General features: G+C 59.9%; 1 long non-coding RNA gene across 1 annotated transcript; it reads left to right on the plus strand.

The window, feature by feature from the left end:
- Positions 1-433: 433 nt before the first annotated feature.
- Positions 434-4,771, plus strand: LOC124502495 (uncharacterized). The gene is made up of 2 exons (XR_006959918.1): positions 434-636; positions 4,344-4,771. It is a non-coding gene; the product is annotated as an uncharacterized LOC124502495 (long non-coding RNA).
- Positions 4,772-11,214: the final 6,443 nt, after the last annotated feature.

Genomic DNA, 11,214 nt, shown 5'->3' on the forward strand with positions numbered 1-11,214 from the left:
CTCCACCTTACTCCTACTCCCCACTCCTCCCTGCCCTGTCTCCCCAGTGTCCTGCCCGGGGCCTGGTGCCCGGCAGCTTCTGGGTGACCAGCAGAGGGCAGAACCCATCGGTGTGGCACAGCCAGGAAGGCTTCACAGAGAAGGTGGTACTTAATTGAGGTTTTGAAGGGTGCGTAGGAGTTGACCAAGTAAAGAGAACAGACAAGGAGGGAACTCCAGGCAGAGGGAATTCTCTCAGCGGGACCCTGCAGGCCTCAGAAGCCACCCTGAGGCATTTGGACTTCATCCATGGTCAGATGTGGGTGAGCAGAGATGAGGCGGAGACTGGCAGAAGGCGGGGAGATACCCTGGGCAGGGCCGCCGGGGCGGGAGCAGGAAGCGAAAACCTTTTCGTTAGGGCAACGACAGTCACATGATACCGACTCACCCAACATTTCCTGAGAGCCTACTATGTCCCAGTCCTGGGGATACAGTGGGAAACAACATTATGGGGCCACAGAGCCGATGTTCCAGTGAGGGAGACGGAGAGTGACAGAAAATCTCATAAATAATTCATCGAGTCCAGCTGTCTGGAGGGTTCAGCAGGAGAGGCAAGTGGTGCCATGAGACGTTCCACGATAACAGGAAGCCAGCCCGGTGCGTGTGGGAGCTCTGGGGAAGCGGTGTTTCAGACAGACCTTAACAACGAGGCGTGAGCAGAGAGAGGAGGGGACGGAGCATGAAGAGAACATTCCAGGCAGAGTGAACAGCACGGGCAGAGCCCCGAGTGGGATGCAGTGTGTGGCCCGTGGGAGGAGGTGGCAGCCTGTGGCCAGAACAGGATGGCGGGGGGGTGGGGAGGGGGACCGGTGTGGCGACGCGGTGGAGAGGGGCAGGGCGTGTGGACCGTGGGGAGCAGTTTGGTTTCATCCTCTAGGCAATGGGGAGCCAGGTAGGAGCCTGAGAAGGTTGCCGGGTCCTGGTTAGTTACCCTGCAAATTCTTGGACAGAGGGCAATGAGTCAGCCCCAACAGATAGATTTGTGGTTGCAGAAGACCACAGTGTCGGCCCGGAGAGGCCGGGACCCCCGCACAGCCCCGCCCACGTGCCGGGTGCCCCCCTGCCCGCCCTCCTCCCCAGCAGAGCGGCCCCAGGCAGACGGATGAGGCGGGCGCCCGATCCGTGTTGAGTTCAGCTCAGCTTCTGACTGCATCTTGGGTCTGGCTCATCAACACCCGAGAAAATACCATCCGGGGGGCGGAGGGTGGACAGTTCGGAGCTGCACAGCTGGGCAACGGCCGGCCGCAGCAGCGTCCAGGGATCGCTCTTCTCGGGAAGACAGACACGTAAGGGCAGGAAGGGGTGGGGTAGGGGGGCAGGCCACCACACTGCTGCTCGTGCGCTGTTTGCCCCAGGCCCGATTTCCCGTCCACAGGAGGCCCCAGGTGGGGGTCCCAGCAGGGCCTGCGGCTGGACACGCGATCAGAGATGCAGAAGAGGGGCTGCCTGAATGCTTCGTCTCCTGGTGCCAAGACCAGGCCCAAGCCCCTCACTCCACACGCCGGGGGGGGGGGGGTGGGGAAGGGACGCACTGGGCGGTGAGCCTTACCAGCGGCTGCTCTGGCCCCAATGCATTCTCGCTGGAAGGCCGTGAGTGAGGCCTCTTTGTGCCTCAGTTTCCTCATCAGAAGACAGGAGGGCCTTTCTGCCCGAGAGGGCGATGGCAAGGCCCCAACCAGATTCTGGCGTTGACTGCCTTTCGTCAAGTGCAGAAGGCGGTGAGGACCGAGCCCTCCTTTTTAGCAGCTGTGACCCCGAGGAGCTGCCCTTGGTGTCCTGTGGGGGCCACACCAGTGTCACACAACCACGTGTTGGACAGAAGTGAGGTGCGGTCAAAGGGCCTGGATGGGAGCCACACAGACGCCAGTCCTGGCCCCATCTCCTCCCAGCTGCGGAACCTGCCGAGGCCTCAGTCCCCTTCCTCGTCCAACAAATAAAAATACCTTCAGCCCAGGGCTGTGTGTCAGTCGGTCTAAGAATACTGTAATCCCAGGCACTCTGCGGGCACACGGGACCTGCCACTTTTCCATGTTTCTCCTGCAAGCACCTATACCAAAGTCCTGTTCAGTCAGTCTCAGCCTCCAGTCCAGAAACTGAGACTTCTTGGAGACGGTATGAGATTCTAGGGGTTTGCATCTTAGAAGAGGAACCTGGACAGGACAATAGTTATGCAAAAGCAAGGAATCCCTAATGGTAAAATTTCTGCCAAGAGGCAAGGAAGGGAAAAAACACTGAGGATAGAGGAAAGTCCTTCCTAGAGTTCTGAAATCACCCCGCAGAGACGTGCAGTATTTGCAGGGTATGCATTATACGGCCGGCATTATACCAGGGACCAGAGAAAACGGCAATCTCCGATGCCTAGGAGGTGCCCATCAAGAATGAATGCATGAGCAAGAACTGAGGATTACAGCACCAAGGACTCGACCACTGGCTGCTTCCCAGCGGTCAGTAGGCCACCTACGTGGCACCAGGACAGCATGCACAGCCGTGGCCCAGCCCAGTCTCTCCTGGGAAGGGGATCTCCATGGGCACAGTGGATGGGATGGGTTCCCTGCGTGGACTCGACATCTTTAATGAGGACTGACAAAGCCATGCCAGGTGGGACCCCAGGCCTAGAAGACTCCGTGAAGGGAGCAGTGAAACAGCTTCAATTCTGGAATTCACACTCCCTGCCCTGATAAAAGAATCGCCACGACCAAAGCCTAAAGCGAGGGCCCACGTTCACAGCCACCAGCATCCTTTACTGTTCATTCCCCCGTGGATGTGTGTCCTGTGGGGACAGAAAGACCAACAGCTGCCCTGGGCCTGGTCACCCAATTGCTGTGAGGCCCCAGTCACCTTCGGCCCCTGCTCTGAACCGTGGGCACCTCATCTGAGAGAAGTGAATGGTCACCTCTGCCACGAAGAACCGGGAGGTGGCAGGTCCGTGGAAACTCACGGAGAGTCGCCCTCCCCTCCCCAGGGTCTGAGCATCAGGTGAGGGGGTGGGGTGCCCAGCCCCTGGCCTCCCACCTCACCAGGCCCCACACCCTGCATGCCGGACGCCCAGGCCTCCGGCCCACATCCACAGAGCTCAAGGGAAGGAGGACAGCTGGATTCCTGCGCTGCCGGTGGGGGGCCGGGGGCGGTTCATCACCCTCCGACCGGTGGTGATCAGGACAACCAGGTGCGGGCAACCTTCCCAGCGCAGGCTCCTCTGCCTGGCTCACACCGCACGTGACCCCTGAACAAGCCTCTCCACTCGTCTGGGCCTCAGCTTCCCCACCTGGAAGTGCAGGTGAAAATGCCCACCTGTGAGTCGTTACATCCAGAGTCTCTTCAGCGCCTGGCACTTAGTAGGCGGCTTCTGGGATGTGGGCGGGACTCCCCGGCCCGGCACACCCCCGTCTCACCCCTGCACACCTCATTCACACTGCGCCTGCCTCCAGGAAGGCTCCTCCCCGTATCTAACTCTCCCAGGCAAAACCCTGTTTCCCCTTCACGCCTTCCACCCACTACCTCCTCCAGGGGTTTCCTCGGTCATCTGCCAGAATTCACCTTGCTTCCTCTAGATGCCTCCAGTGCTGTTAGGACCCTGGCTCTAATCCTGGATAACTCCCAGTTAACCAAGATTGACTGCAGTTAAAAAAAATTTTTTTTAAGGTTTATTTATTTTTGAGAGACAGAAAGAGACAAGAGTGTGAGCAGCGGAGGGGCAGAGAGAGAGGGAGACACAGAATCCGAAGCAGGCTCCAGACTCCGAGCTGTCAGCACAGAGCTGAGCACGCGGGGCTCGAACCCACAAGCCGCAAGAACCCGAGAGCCGACCTGAGCCGAAGGTGGACGTTTAACCAACTGAGCCACCCAGGCACCCCACCTCCAGTTTAAATAGAACCCTGTGCGTGAACACAGCAAGCTTACTCTCACCTCAGGTGTCTTGCACGGGGCTGTTCCCTCTGCCTAGGATGCTTTTCCCCAAGTCTTATACAAGGCAGTCTCCTTCCTGTCTTTTTCCTCTCAGGGCAATGGCAGGGGCTCTGTCTGCTGTGTTCAATGCTGTAACCTGTGTACCTAGAACACTGCCTGTGACAAATGGCCACGGGGACAGCAGGGATGCTCCGTGAAGGGTCCTAGGCTCCTGCTGGTGCTGCCCCATCCAAGGGCTCCGTGTGGTCACCCCAATATGAGTAGACACCTCCGCTGACCCACGGACCTAAAGATAAACTTGGAGGTGACGCAGTGCGTATCCGGAACGGGCCGGGACCCATCTCTTCTGGACGAATGCTCTGGGGCAGATACCTAACGCGAATCGTTTCTGTCATCAGGACACGGAGGGGCTTGACAAGGACCAGCTGCCGCCGCCGAGGGACAGGCTGCTGGAGCGCCGATGGGCTCTCAGCAAAATTGATGGCCACTGTCAGAAAATGATTTCCCCACGGCCTGACGCCAGCCCTCGGAGGAGCTCAAATCCCAGGCAGCGATGTCTCCTGGGGCGGGCGGGCGGCCCGCACCTGGCCCAGCTGCTTCCCAAAGCCGGGAGCCCGCGATGCCCAGGAGACAAGAGAATCCTACAGGGCCGGCACCCGGGAGGCCGCGCTGAGAGGCTGTGGGGCAGCAGGGGGCCCTGCCCTCTGGGGAAGAGTGGGGGTTCCTGCCTGTACCCCCTTAAATCAATCTGTACCTCCAAGCCCAGCGCCGAGCCGGGCACAGCGCAAGCACCCGGTGAATGTTGAATAAATGAGGTAATAAATAACGATTCTAGAAAGCGTCAGGGGACACCAGACCAGCGTCTGGAGAAGGGATTCGGCAAATGGACAAGGAGGGCGGAGGGCCCAGGACCCTGGCTGCCCAGTGCCCGCCCATCCACACACCTACCCAGTGAGGGAGGGAGCGCGTGGCAGGGGAGAATGGCCCAACCTGGGCCAGACCGCACCTCCCAGCCCTCCTCGCACAGTCTTCGGGTCATACCCCGGCAGAATATTCGCTTTTAAATTAGCTGGGCCTTCTTTTTTAAAATGACAGGAAATTGAATCTGATGCTGCAAAGCTGTTTCCATAGTTTTTTAGAAACATCCAGAACTGGGGAGTGCCTGAGGAGACCTGGGGACAGATGGGCAGCTGTAGCCCACCCACAGAGACTCCCACGGGACCCAGTCCTGTCCAGGAGGAAAGTTCTGGAAAGGGTCAGTTCATCACTGATCACCGACCGCCTAACACTGGAAAGTGGAAGAAGCCCGCTGGGGTCTCGAGGTGCTGGCACCAAGCTCGGTGTCCAGAAGGACGGACCCCCATCCTGGTGGGCTCTACTGAGTCCCCGTGGAAGGGGCGCCGAGGCAAAAGCATAAGCTCAGGGACGGACTCTGAGGGGCAGGGGGATGAGGAAGGGGGTGGCAGCCAGGCAGGTGGAATGGGTTGGCCAGGGGCAGGAAGAAAACATCCACTCGCTCATTCACTCAACAAACGTTCACGGACTCCACCTCCAGACAAGGTGCTGAGCTGGCCGGGGGGGGCAAAGCTGAGTGAGACTCCCTCCATCCTAGAAGGGTCCTCTATGGGCTGGCGGTGGAGGCAGGCTCCCGGGCGGTGTCCTGGCCCGGGCAAACCATGCCTGCTCTGGCCTCGGTGCCTTTGCTGCTGCTGTGCCCTCTGCCCGGAATGCCATCTCGTTCCGTCTGGTCAGCTCTTGCCTCGAGGCTCAGCCCAAATGTCCCTTCCTCCAGCAAGGGCTGGGTGAGGGTCTCCTCAGTGCTGACCTCACCCCAGCAGTGCTCCACTGGGGAGCTCCTCCAGGGCAGGGCCACACCTGGCCATCGCAGGTGTCCGGGGCCCAACCCTGGCACCAAGCAGGGGCCGCCACAACTGTGAACGGAGAGCCAACCAAGTCTGCGGAGAGGGACGGAAAGACAATGAGAACAGGGGCCCTCACTGGCCACCGGGAGCCTCCGGGGCGGCCCAGGCAACATTCCCTGCCCCAAGATACACGAAGCCACGCCCGTGCCGAGGCAAGAACACAACCGGCGAAACCCCCCAGCCTCGGCAAGAAATCAGCACCGCTGCCCACTGCTGCTGTCCCCTCCTTCCAGAATACACGGGGCCGTAGCTCTTCCCTCCTGCGGCTCCCCACTGCTCCTGGGGCCCAGGAGAACAAATGCTCACGTCTACTGGCTAATACAGACCCCACGACCTACCACGAGAATCGCTCCATTTGACAGAGAAGCAAACCGAGGCCCAAAGACAGAATGTCTTTCCTGATCCCGTGTCCACGGGAAGCGCCACTCTTGGCTACAGGGGCTCCCCAAAGGGACCGGAACTGGCACGACTGTCCTTAACACCATCCATGCCTACTTCTGCCTCCTCTGGGACGCCTCGTGCCCTCTCCAGCCTTTTTTTTTGTTTTCTGAAAACCAGGATCTGATCGCATCAGTCCCTTGCTCAAGTGCCGCTGATGGCTTCCACTTTCTCCTGGACCACATCCCAGCCCCTCTGGGGAAACTTCTGGTGTCCTCCCCATCACTGTACTCCAGTCACAGCTAAGTATCGCCCTTCCACCAAATGCTGGGTGTCCTCTGAGCCTCGGTGCCCACCTGCTTCTCTCCCTGGAACATCCTTCCCAGACAAGTGGACTCTGACCCAGCCTTGAGGCCCCGCTCAAAGGTCCTTCGCCCTCAACAATCTTTCCAGACAGCCCAGGCCCCGGGCAGCGCTGGCCAAACTACCTGTGTGCCTCCTGAGACGGCTGACAGAGCTCTCCTGGTGCCTGGCCCCGTCTGACTCATCCCCCACCTTCCCCACCCGCCCTCGCGCGGCACACCCTCAACATTTGCTGAAATGAATAAATTATTTCATTTAGCCACAGAGCACGCCCAGCTCGACTGCCAGCAGTTCAGCCAAGAGCCCTCGTGTGGAAATCACCACAATGAAGGTGGCAATATTTCACCTCGCCCAGAAATTTACTGCGAGTTCTCTAGTCTCACGAGTGTGTGCGTGTGTGTGTGTGTGTGTGTGTGTGGTGGGGCAGTGCTGGGTGACAAGAACTGAGAATCTCCTCCTCCTCCAAATGGGTCTCTGGCCTGTCAGGTTCACCCAGGCCCTTCCCCAGGGCCACCTCGCTGTCCTGCAAGGTAGGCGACAGGGGGAAAAAAAAACATACCTCCATTTCACTGAGGTGGAAACTGAGGCTCAGGGGCCACGTGATCAGTGGGCAATATCAAGCTACAAACGAAGGGCTCTGTTCTTTCCTCCCTGTTGGGTCTGGGCAGGAAAGGGGACACCGCACACAGCAGTGGAGAAACTCGTAGAGGGTCGGCTGCGGGCCTTTCCCATGGCCGGGGGGGCGAAGGAGGGGACAGGATGACCCCTCCCCCTCACGGACCTGGAAAGAAAAATGGCAGCCAGCCAGCAAGGCCCAGTTGGGTAGCTGGCTTCAAAGGCATCTAGGGGCCAAGAGGAGCCAGATCCCACTCGAGCCCGGGCGGGGAACCATCCCTGCTCTGCTCACGTGCGCCTGCCCGTCCCCTGGCAGCGCCATTGGCCATGCTCCCAGAGCCCCACGGGGCAGGCAAGCCCAGGCAGCCTGGGCCCACACTGGAGGCCCCTACCAGCCCCAGTAGAGGGACATGTGCCAGGGGAGGCGTGGACTCTGACCCCACCACCACCGCTGGCCCACTTACTTGCCAGAGGCCCCGGCCATGGCCAAGGGCCCTGCTGGGGCATCCCAGGCCCCAGTGGGCTCACCAGGCATGATTTGCATATGCTAATTGGCCACACATCCCTTGCTCCCCTTGCCAGCTTGTTTGGGGAACGGCTGGATCCGGCTATACCTGTACCGTGCTGATGTCACGCCAAGCTATTTCCAGCCTGGTTGCCATGGAAACCACAAGGCCTCAGCTCCAGTTAGGAGTTCAATATATAATTTACTTACTCCCCCATCCCCCCAGCCCCACCCCAAAGAGACTGGGGCGTATGGGGAACAATCGACTAAAATATACAACAACACCCTCCACTTCCCTCGGTGGCCTGTAAAGAGGAGGGGAGGAGGAGATGGGGGGGGAGCATGGCGCAGCAGAATGGTAAATCCATTTGGGAAGAAGGGGAGACGACGGGGAGGAGAGAAGAGCTTTCCTCATGAAGAAGAACAGGGGCTGGCATTTAGGGACGATTCCAGGGATTGGGCTCAGGCCTGCTGAGGCAGGCAGGATGCCACCCTCTGCTCCCGGGTCCCCAGCCCCGCCTGGCCAAGCCTTCATCAGGGACCTCAAGTGGGGAACGACTCCAGGCCAAGTCCCCGAGGTGCAGGTGACAGCCTCGCTCTAGGAGACCACGAGGCTACTGTCTTGCTGGCACCAGGGTCTGCCATTCAGAAGTCGTCCCAAGAAGGGGGCACTGGCCACCTCCAGACCCGAGTGGGCAGGATACCCCTGACCCGCTGCCTGGATTCCTGCTGGCTGTTCCGCAGGCGTTCCCTGACAGCAGCTTCAGCGTGCCCTGTAAGCGGTGCTGGGGGCTGCAAGAGGGCTGGGACACGGCTCCACATGCCGGGAGCCCCCAGGCTGGGCTGGGGAGGACAGATCACGACACCAGGCCAAGTCCACGCCGAGTGACAGGAGCACAGGGCCTCGGGCACCAAACTGGTGTGTGATGTTTGGGGGCAAAATCAGAGGTGGCTTCCTGGAGGAGGTGCCGGTCTGAGCGGAGGCTTACCGGGTGAGGACTTGGCTAGAGCAGGAGGGCACTCCGGGCAGCAAGCAAGCAGGAGTGAAGACCGGCACAGTGCTCCTCCGGCCCTGCCCTGTGCCCACATGCAAGGAGACCAGAGGGCCAGGCACACGCACCGGTGCTCCAAGCTTCAGTTTCCCCAGCCCCACTCCCGCCTGGGCAGCGGTGGAAGGCTGTGGGGGCCTCACTGTGTTGTGTCGAGCGGGGCAAGGGCCTCACCCCAGGTCTCTCTCCACCACGTGCCACAGCCTTCTGGGCCTGGCCATGCTAGGACCCGGAGGGGCTCTGGGCAAGTCATTTCCCTTCCTGACCTCCATTCCCTCCAGGGCCCAGAGAGGCAAATGAGAACAAGCAGTCAATGAGCAGAGTTTTAACCTTCCACCGGTGCCAGAACATTACAACCATCATATGTAATTCTCATGAGCATCAGGACCCCTATTTCCCGGATGAAGAAACAGAGGCAAGGAGTGAACACCTAAATAAAGCGTCAGGGCTGACATCTGAGCCGCCCCTTCGCATGTGCAGAGGCCTAGACAAACACCCCATGGGGGCAGCAAGGAAGCCAGCAGACAAGTCCTAGTGTTCTGATCCTCTAGGCAGGGCCCCAGAGCAATGGGGCTCCCCGCCCGGCCCCTGGGCTCTCCCAGGAGCTCCCTTCTCGCTCATCCTGCCCCACAGGGGCGCCCAGGTCCTGCCCTACCACACGGTTCTGCCTGCCCCTGTTTACCACCCTGTCCCACCACTGCTGCCTCAGTTCAGCAACAGGACAAGGGAGCACAGTGAGCACCGCCCCCCCCCCCAATTCCTCGTCACAGTCCTCCAAACTGGGCCCTTCAACTTTTCCACCCCCACCCGCACCCCATCTTCCATTCTCACCCCTGCTCACTCTGCTCCAGCCACACTGGCTTTCCAGCAGTTCCTCAATCTCAGCAGATACATTCGGGCCTCTGGGCCTTTGCACGTCCTGTTCCACCCATTAGAAATGCCTTTTTCTCCAGAGAGCTCGGAAGAGAACACTGAGAACTTGGCTGACGAAGCCAGACAGCCTGGGTTTGATGCCAGCTTTGCCACTTAGCACCTGCTGAGCCTGGGCATCATCTGTGAAATGGGCACGATGACCCCCATGGCCTTGCTGTACGGCAGATGCAGAGCAGTGCCTGGGTCGGTCGCAGTCAGCTACTGTTACTGGGACCACCTTACAGCTGCATGGCTGGCTCTCTACCTCCTGCAGGTCTCTGCCCCAACGTGCCCTTCTACCTTGGCCCCCCAACCTGACCACGGCCACCCACTCCCATCCCCTTACCCACTTTCCTCCCAAGGCTATGCTGGCCCCTGGCAACATCTGTCTGGCAGGCTGATGTCCGTCGGGCACAACATCCGGGGAAGATGAGATGGTCAGCGCTCGGTGCATGTCTGGGGATGGAGGGAGGGACGGGTGCGCCAGGACACAGATGAAGGACGGACATGTGATCCACAGGACTCCCCCGGGCTCCAGAGCCATCCCTAGTTGGGAGTCTGAGTTCACCAGCCACACGGTGGCAACCACAAATCTGGGGGGACTCGGGCACTGTGAATACCTAGAGCTGGCAGGAAACGCCTCTCACGGGGGGCCCCCTGGAGGTGGGGGCCCCTGGTCAGCCCCCAGGGCCGGGCACATGCCCAGCTGGGTTTGTCCACGTGCACGGCCGTTCCCACTCCCCCCACTGCCCCAGTAACGTACACACAGCCTCCCAGGAAACTGCAAAAAATGAGTTAATAGAACATTATGGCTGAGAATTTAAATACACAGGAGTCAGGCAACGCAGACTTACAGTTCCCCAAGCAACTGTAAAAAGCGCACAAGCAATTCAGGAGCAAGGGCTGGGAACGGATTTAAGGCCTTCTTGTGCAGAGACAGACCCAGGGGCTGCGGCGGCCTGACCTGTCGATGACGGACAGAGGCTTCAGACAGATGGTCCCCGGGGCACCGGGGACATGCAACTCAGGCCACAGGGCTCACTGGACACAGCCTGTTTGGGGATATGAGAGAGAGGCTCTGGCGGGGGCCTGTGGCCCTGTGAGCTGGGCACTCGGCCTCCCCCTCCCCCCCAGCTCTGGCCACACCCACACCCCAAATCTGGCTTCTACGGCCAGCCCACTCTGAGGGCTCCGGGGTCCACACGCAGCCTGCACTCCTGTCTACTCCATCCACAGAGGCGCGTCCCAGGCGACAGCTTCCCACACCCTCCGGTCCCCTCTGCAGCAAAACTGATTCTTGTCTATAATTACCGATTCAAGAAAACAGGCTCTGGGGACACTGCTGGGTTTCTCCCAACCCCACCGCTTACGAGCCCTGTGACCTTGGCCAAGCTGCCAGCTCACTGTGCCTGTTTCCTCACAGAACACGGGGGCACTTACACCTGCCTCACGGCACCGGGACAACTGGATGACTTCACACACGGGAAATATTTAGAACAGCGCCTAGCACATAGTAAGTGTTCGA

Source organism: Lynx rufus, unplaced genomic scaffold (genome assembly GCF_022079265.1).
Source record: "Lynx rufus isolate CCGP_SWC_20201006 ecotype Redwood Valley unplaced genomic scaffold, mLynRuf1.p SCAF_7, whole genome shotgun sequence".
NCBI classification, from domain to species: Eukaryota; Metazoa; Chordata; class Mammalia; order Carnivora; family Felidae; genus Lynx; species Lynx rufus.